Genomic DNA, 9033 nt, shown 5'->3' with positions numbered 1-9033 from the left:
CCCACATCATCACAGGATGGCTGCTCCATGTCGTCACAAGATGGTCACCACAAGATGGCTGTCAGGGGAAGGCAGTTGGGGGTGAACAGGCCAGCAGGTGAGGGCAGTTGGGGACGATCGAGCCAGTAGGGGAGCGGTTAGTGGGTGATTGGGCTGACAGGCAGAAGTGATTAGGGGCTGATCAGGCAGGCAGGCAGGCAGGCAAGCAGTTAGGAGCCAGCAGTCCTGGATTGTGAGAGGGATGTCCGACTGCCGGTTTAGGCCCAATCCCATAGAGATTGGGCCTAAACCGGCAGTCGGACATCCCCCGAGGGGTCCCAGATTGGAGAGGGTGCAGGCTGGGCTGAGGGACACCCCCCCCCCCAGTGTGTGATTTTTGTGCACTGGGCCTCTAGTCCTATATAATAAAAGGCCAGTGACCATAACAACATAACGACCAGAACGACCAATCAACCAGTCGCTATGAGGTGCATTGACCACCTCTTGGTTCCTCCCCCCAGCCCACAGGCTCCAATCACTGGATGGCAAACAGGGAACCACGGGTGAACCGGAGTGGGTGGTAGTGGGGTGGGACTGGGGACTGACAAGCAGGCAGAAGGCAGACCTCTTGGTCCCTCCCCCCAGCCCACAGGCTCAGATTGCTGGATGGCAAACAGGGAACCATGGGGAACTGGGGTGGGCTGTGGCTGGGCAGGATTGGGGACTGGCGACCGGGCAGAAGATGGCCCTGATCGCAGGCTAGGCTTAGGGACCCTACCCGCACATGATTTCATGCGCTGGGCCTCTAGTATGAGATAGGCGATTTTCTTACCAGAAAATACCAGAGAACCACTGTGTTGTCCTCAGCAGTCAAAACATATTTAGTAAATATCTACTGTGTTCCAGGCACTATGCCAGGCTTTGGGAATACTGTGGTAAGTAAACCAAGACATCTCCCCTCAGCCCATGAAGTGGGGCATAGGGTCTAGTGGGAGAGAGAGATTTAAATTAAATAATCCCACAAATGAGGGAGTAGTCACAGATTGAGTGGGATGTAAATAGTCTGGGTCTGTAGTCGGCAAACTGCGGCTCGAGAGCCACATGCGGCTCTTTGGCCCCTTGAGTGTGGCTCTTCCTGAGCCTTAGTAGTACCCTAATTAAGTTAATAACAATGTACCTACCTATATAGTTTAAGTTTAAAAAATTTGGCTCTCAAAAGAAATTTCAATCGTTGTACTGTTGATATTTGGCTCTGTTGACTAATGAGTTTGCCGACCACTGGTCTGGGTGAAAGGAACAAGGTTCTATGAGAACACCCAAGAGGGGAACCCAAGCTAGAACAGAAGTAGGTTGATCAAAGAAGCTACACAAGGAAGTGAAACTTAAACCAAAGGAAATGCAGGAGCTAATGGGGGAGGAAAATAGTGAGAGCATAGTATGCTGGGGAAATAGCATGTGCTAAGGTTGACCATGTGGCCAGGGGAGCTTGGCAAGTGTGCCAGACTGAGGAAGCATCAAGGAGTTTAGAAAAGAGGAGTGGACATAGAAAGGTCAACAAAGGTCAGAGTCAGCAGGGCTCTAAAAGTCATATGAAAAATTCTTATCTTTATTATCCCTTGAATAATGAGAACCTGTAGAGGAGTTTTGTTTCATTTTGCTTATGTTGTTGTTACATCACCTAGATCAAGATATAGCCGAGACCGGTTTGGCTCAGTGGATAGAGCGTCGGCCTGTGGACTCAAGGGTCCCGGGTTCGATTCCGGTCAGGGGCATGTATATTGGTTGCGGGCACATCTCCAGTGGGAGATGTGCAGGAGGTGGCTGGTCGATGTTTCTCTCTCATCGATGTTTCTAACTCTCTATCCCTCTCCCTTCCTCTCTGTAAAAAATCAATAAAATATATTTAAAAAAAAAAAAAAGATATAAAACATTTCCATAATTTCAGAAAGTTCTTTAATGTCCCCTTTGAGTCAATATAAACCCCCTCCCCCCAACAAGGGAGCCACTATTCTTTTATTACCTTAAATTATTTCTGTCTGGCCTAGAAATCATAGGAATGGAATCATACAGTCCATACCATTGTATCTGGCTTATTTCATTTAACATTATGCCTGTAAGATTCATCCATGGCATTACATGTAACAGAAGATTTAGAAGGGTTTGACTCAAAAAGGAAACAAAAATGTAAACCTTAGTCGCAGCTCTTAACTACTGAATTTAGGGGAGATTTGTAGTTATCAGAATTAGCTGACATGGTAGTTTAAGGGATACTTGCATACTTGCTCATCTCCAACTATATTCTTATTTTTCAACTTAGGATTCTTTTTCCGCCTTCTCTTCATTGCACGGAAAGACTCCTGGACATCAACCATTAGTGAACTTCATCCCAGTTTGTTGCCAAAATAGAAGGGTCTTTCTTATACTTTCTTGGCATAAATGCAAGAAATATCTGCTCAATGAGATTATTGTTTTAGCTTACACATAATGGAAGGAATGGCAATTTCATATTTTTAAATGCATCTGAACAGGCAATGAGATTGTAGGCTTGTAATACTGTCTTTATTCATACAATGACCAGACTAATGAATCTCTAAGATCCTTAAAGTTATATGAATTGGATCTATTAGTGGTGGTTTTGTTGACTGGCCTCTATTATCTTTCCCTAGAGCTGCATTTCAATGGAAATGTCAAGGGGAAAAAAAAAGAAAGGAAGGAAAAAAAAAGAAAGAAAGAAAAACTTTTTAGCTGTGTGGCCTTTGAAGGTTTGAAGATTCAGGTATATGTAAGCATCAGATAACATCTTTTACTTAAAAAAAAAACACACAAAAGAAACATAACATAAATACCCCAAATGAAATTGCTTTGCAAATGTTAATGATTATTGTTACTATCAATTCTTATTAGTGACTTTATTCACTTCAAAGGTACATTATTAATGCTTTTGTTTTACTATGTGTGAATCCTTTAACTTTGATTATATATTTACTTAATTGCTATGATTAGCATGTGGAAGTCTACTAGTATAATTCCTCTATATTGAAACATATGGGAGCTTCCTGTCAAGACATCAAAATTACAACTAAACTACAGAACAACCATTATTCAGAATCACCTGAAATCTGGCTGAATGGAAGTCCTACAACTACAGAATTAAAGAAGAAGCCACATTGAGACTGGTAGGAGGGGCAGAGACACAGACTGGGCTGGTCACACCTACATATTTTATGAAATGTTAAAGGGTCTTCTTTAAGAAGAAGAAGAAAAAAAGATAAAAAATATGAACACCAAAATGGCAATAAATACCTATCTATCAACAGTTGAATCTAGAAAACAAAATGAACAAGAACAACAAAAATAGACTCATAGATTCAGAGAACATTTTGACAGTCGCCAAATGGGAGGGCAGTTGGCGGGGTGGGTAAAAAAGGTGAAGGGATTAAGAAGTACAAATTCATTGTTACAGAATAGTCATGGGGATGTGAAGTGCAGTATAGGGAATCTATAATAATAAAAGTGTAATATGCTAATTAGACCAGACAGCCGAACGACCTTCCAGACATCCTTCCAGATGACCTTCCAGATGAAGTCAGGGCTGCAAGGGCTGAGGCAAGCTGCCACAGCTGTGAGGGCCAAGGCCCTTGCACGAATTTCGTGCATCAGACCTCTAGTATAGTCAGTAATATTCTAATAACTATGTATGGTGTCAGATGGGTGTGAAATTATCGGGATGATCACTTAGCAAGTAATGTCTAATCACTGCGTTGTACGCCTGAAACTAATATAATAATAATGTATGTCAACTGTAATTGAAAAAAAAATTAAATTATTTTTAAAAAGAAACATAGCCCTAGCTGGTTTGGCTCAGTGGATAGAGCATTGGCCTGCGGACTGAAGCATCCTGGGTTTGATTCCAGCCAAGGGAACATGCCCGGGTTGCAGGCACGATCCCCACTATGGGTTGTGCAGGAGGCAGCTGATCCGTGATTCTCTCTCACTGATGTTTCTACCTCTCCCTCTTCCTTCCTCTCTGAAATCAATAAAAATATATATATTTTTAAAAAACATAAAATTATTGTATTGGCTTTCTGGATGATTATTGAGATATTACTGTTTCATTCTTGTATGAACAGGGTTTTTAAAAATCTTCTTTTGCTTTAAAGTATGAAAGGATATAAAGTGAAAAGTTTCTTCCAGCCCATTCCCTTTCCTACCCTCTTCATTTTCCTTTGTGTTGTGTTTTGGAACATCCAAAAACTATGAAGATGAACAACATTAGTAATGAAGAGTTTGACTGCCATTTCCTCAATGAGGGCTTTACTGCTAAGGACCGTCTAGACCAGTGGTTCTCAACCTTGGCTGCATATTAGAATCACCTGGGAATCTTTTCAAAGAAACAGAATTTCAGGAGGATGAGGCCCAGAAATCAGGATTTTAAAAAGACACCCCATAACAAAGAAACAGAATTTCGGGAGGATGAGGCCCAGAAATCAGGATTTAAAAAAGATTCCCAGGTGATTCTAATGTGCAGCCGAGGTTGAGAACCACTGTTCTAGACCAAACAATTGATGAAGTCTCTTCTTCCAATGATAAGGATGCCTTCTCTGCTGCAGATCTGGGAGACATTATAAAGAAACATCTGAAATGGTTAAAAGCTCTTCCTTGGTATACATACCCCTTTTATGCAGTCAAATGCAGTGATAGCCAGAACCATAGGGAAGATTCTAGTTGTCATCAGGACGGGATTTGACTATGCCAGCAAGACTGAAATACAATTAGTGCAGAGTCTTGGGGTGCCTCCAGGGAGGATTATCTATGCAAATCCTCATAAACAAGTGTTTCCGATTAAATATGATGCCACTAATGGAATCCAGATGACGACTTTTGATAGTGAAGTTGAGTTGATGAAAGTTGCCAGAGCACATCCAAAGGCAAAGTTGGTTTTGTAGATTGCAAAGCAGTCTGTCGTTTCAGTGTTAAATCTGGCGCCATACTTAAAACCAGCAAGCTTCTTTAGGAACAGGCAAAAGAGCTAAACATTGATGTCATTGGTGTCAGCTTCCACATGGGAAGTGGCTGTACTGACCCTGAGATCTTCATGCAGGCCATCTCTGATGCCCCGTGTCTTTGACATGGGAGCTGAGGTCGTTTTCAACATGTATCTGCTGGATATTGGAGGTGGCTTTCCTGGATCTGAGTATGCAAAGCTTAAATTTGAGGAGATCGCCCGTGTAATCAACCCAGTATTTTCCAACAGACTCGGGAGTGACACTCATAGCTGAGCCAGGCAGATACTATGTTGCATCAGCTTTCACGCTTGCAGTTAATATCATTGCCAAAAAACTGGTATTAAAGGAACAAACAGGTTCTGATGATGAAGATGAGTTAAGTGAAAAAACCTTTATGTATTATGTGAGTGATAGAGTATATGGATCATTTAATTCCATCTTCTATGATCATGTGCACGGGAAGCACCTTCTGCAGAAGAGTCCCAAACCAGATGAGAGGTATTCTTCATCCAGCATGTGGGACCAACCTGTGACAGCCTCGATCGCATTGTAGAGCGCTGCGGCTTACCCAAGATGCATGTGGGGGACTGGACGCTCTTTGAAAACATGGGTGCTTACACTGCTGCTGCTTCTATTCTCAATGGATTCCAGAGGCTGACCATCTACTATGTGATGTCAGGGTCGGCATGGCAACTAATGTGGCAAGTCCAGAACAACTTCCAGCCCGAAGTGGAGAAGCAGAAATACCAGTGCTCTGCTTGTGTCTGGTGCCTGGGAGAGCGGGATTTCAGCTCCTGTTAATGTGTAGATGCCACTCTTGTAGCTGTTATGCAAGTGTAGTTTGACTTAAGGGACTTGGGGGGGACCATTTAACTTAATTATGGATAATTTTGTAATGTCTTTGTAGGTGGGGTTGGCACAAATGGAAGAAGGTGTAAGGCCTAGGTGACGGGGTCACACTTATCTGTGTTCCTACGGAAACTATTTGAATGTTTGTTTTATATGGATTTTTATTCAATTTTCAAACATGCTACTGCAGAGTGCCCCTTAGCTGCTGGGCAAGCATTTGTAGCTTGTACATTGGCAGAACAGGCCAGAGGCTTAATGTTGTGACCTGTTTTAACAATGAAGTGCCTTGAAATTTTTAAAAATAAAATAAACATTTATTTTTATTCATTTCAGAGAGGAAGGGAGAAGGAGAGAGAGATAGAAACATCAATGATGAGAGAGAATCATTGATTGGCTGTCCCCTGCACAACCCATACTGGGGATCTGGCCCGAAATCTGGGCACGTGCCCTGACTGGAATCAAACTGTGACCTCCTGGTTCATAAGTCGACACTCAACCACTGAGCCACACAGGCCAGGCTCTATATTAGTTTTTTATTGCTGTGTAACAAATTACAAAAAAGTTAGTGGCTTAAAGCAATAACCATGTATAACCTCACAGTTTCTATATGTCAGAGTATGGGTATGGCTTAGCTGGTTTCTGTGCCTGGGTCTCACAATGCTGACATCATTGTGTCAGCTGGGCTGCTTTCTCACCTGTACACTCAACAGGAAAGAATTTTCTTCTAAGTGCTCTCAAGCTGTTGGCAGCTATAGAATTCATGGCAGCTTGCTTCTTCAAAGCTGATGGGAGAGAGAGTCTGCTGCTTGGAGGATCTGTTCTCAGGCAATGTGTATGTTCTCTGTTTTTGTTTTTTTAAATTAAGATATAATCCATATATTATAAAATCTATCCTTTTAAACTGTATAATTTGTGGGTTTTAGTATATTCACAAAGGTGTGTAACTAACAGCATATCTAGTTCCAGAATATTTTCATCACCCTAAAGATAATCCTATAATTAATTAGCAGTCTGTCCTCATTCTCTCCTCTCCCCAGCCCCTGGTAATCACCTATCATCTGTTCCTATGAATTTGCCTATTTTAAACTTTCATATGAATGGAATAATACAACATGTGACTTTTTGTATCTGGTTTTTCTCTTAACAATCTTTTCAAGGTTCTTCCACATGGTAGCATGTATCAATATTTCATTCCTTTATATGGCTGTATTCCATTGTATGAATATACCCTATGGTAGATATTTAGGTTGTTTCCAGTCCTTTGCTATTACAAACACTTGTTCCATTACAAACAACAGTGGATATCCTTGAATAAACATTAAGAATGTGAATGAGTATGTGTATCTGTATTATAAATTTCTAGAAGTAAAATTGTGAAGTCAAACGTTTATGCATCAGTAATACTGATATTATTGCGAGTTATACCATTTATATCCTGTCTTTTTAAAAAATATATTTTATTGATTTTTTACAGAGAGGAAGGGAGAGAGATAGAGAGTTAGAAACGTCAATGAGAGAGCAACATCAATCAGCTGCCTCCTGCACACCTCCTACTGGGGATGTGTCCACAACCCAGGTACATGCCCTTGACCGGAATCGAACCTGGGACCTTTCAGTCCGCAGGCAGACGCTCTATCCACTGAGCCAAACCGGTACTGGCTATATCCTGTCTTTTAAAGTACTGTTTGAGGAGGTGATATGAAATGGCAAAGTGGAAAATGCACTGGGTTCTGGACTTTGTTTTGCCACTAAGAGGAGAGGTTAGCATACAGCAGTTATTAAGAGCATGGGCTTTGGAGGCAGACTGCCTGGGTTAGAATCTTGGTTCTGCCATTTATGATCTAAATCAGTGATTCCCAAAGTGGGCACTACCGCCCCCTGGTGGGCGCTGCAGCGATCCAGGGGGGCGGTGATGGCCACAGGTGCATTTGTTTTAACTTTTTTTGTATTACCTTTCTATTCTGAGTTCAATAAATAGTTTCATAATTTCAAACTTCAATGTTTCTAATTTACACCTTTCTTTACTATATTTTACAAAAAAGGTAGAAACATTAAAACATATATCTTTCTGTTTAATTGCTATTAACATTTAAAAAAAATTAATTTCCAGGGGGCGCTGAGTAATATTTTTTCTGGAAAGGGGGCGGTAGGCCAAATAAGTTTGGGAACCACTGATCTAAATGACCTTGAGAAAGTTAAATACTCTGTCTCAGTTTCCTTATCTGTAAAATCGAGATAACATTAGTACTTTGTGTGGGGATTAATGAGACAATACATTTAATACTCTTATAACAGTGCTTGACATATAGAAAGTACTCAATGCATGTTAACTGTAATTATTAGTTTGCTGTGTAATCTTGGGCTACTGCCCTTTCCTATTTATTATTTTTTCCATCACCATTTGTATCCTCTTCCCCTCCCCCCCACCCCCGCAATCACCACACTGTTGTCCATGTCCATGAGTTCTTTTTTGTTCAATACCTTCACTTCCCCCAACACTCCCCCGCCCATGCTTTTCTATTTTTAAAATGAGTTGAATTGGATTATTTTCATGTTTCAAAATTTTAAAAATGAAATTGTGGTCCCTGGGTATTTAATGATATACTCTCATATTCTCTAATGTTCCTTGTGTTATTGTTGAGGGTAAGGGACATCATAGGTTTTATACTTCTAACCTTTGGTAGCCCATGCCCCAGATCCATGTACATCTGTGGTAGCTCTTCCCCTTGCACACCTCCCCTCCCCCCCCTACATACTGGATATCTATATGCATACATATATAAAGACACATATGTATATCCTCTTTATCGCACCGTGTTAATTTTCCTGAGATAGGTAGGATTTACCAAATGTATGCCCCTCTATCCCTCTCCTAGAGCTGACTCTTCACTTAACCTGTAGGTATCCATTTAGCCATCACTATTGACTCTATTATAGATATATTCCCCACTGAACCATAAAGTCAAAGGAGAGAACTATGTCTACTTGCTTCAGAGTTACATCTTCAGCACACAGCAATGGTTAGCACCCATTAAACAACTAAAAAATATAACATTGAATATTAGTAATTAGTAATATCCAGCAGAACCTGAATTTTTTTGCTATCTATAATTGACTATGTAGTTAAAATTATATGTTAGAGATTTCCAATTTTCTTATACCTTATACTGTATAATACTGATTCATTAAAAAAATTTTA

The 9033-nt window shown here is 40.9% G+C and overlaps 1 pseudogene; it reads left to right on the top strand.

Moving 5' to 3' along the window:
* The first annotated feature begins 4094 nt into the window (after positions 1 to 4094).
* LOC138992714 (ornithine decarboxylase-like) lies at positions 4095 to 7246 on the top strand (annotated as a pseudogene).
* Positions 7247 to 9033: the final 1787 nt, after the last annotated feature.

The sequence above is a fragment of the Myotis yumanensis genome, unplaced genomic scaffold (genome assembly GCF_028538775.1).
Source record: "Myotis yumanensis isolate MYYU_CA2020_CCGP unplaced genomic scaffold, mMyoYum1.0.hap1 SCAF_14, whole genome shotgun sequence".
NCBI classification, from domain to species: Eukaryota; Metazoa; Chordata; class Mammalia; order Chiroptera; family Vespertilionidae; genus Myotis; species Myotis yumanensis.
Note: the sequence above shows the minus strand (reverse complement) of the source record. Positions and strands in the feature narration are given on the sequence as shown.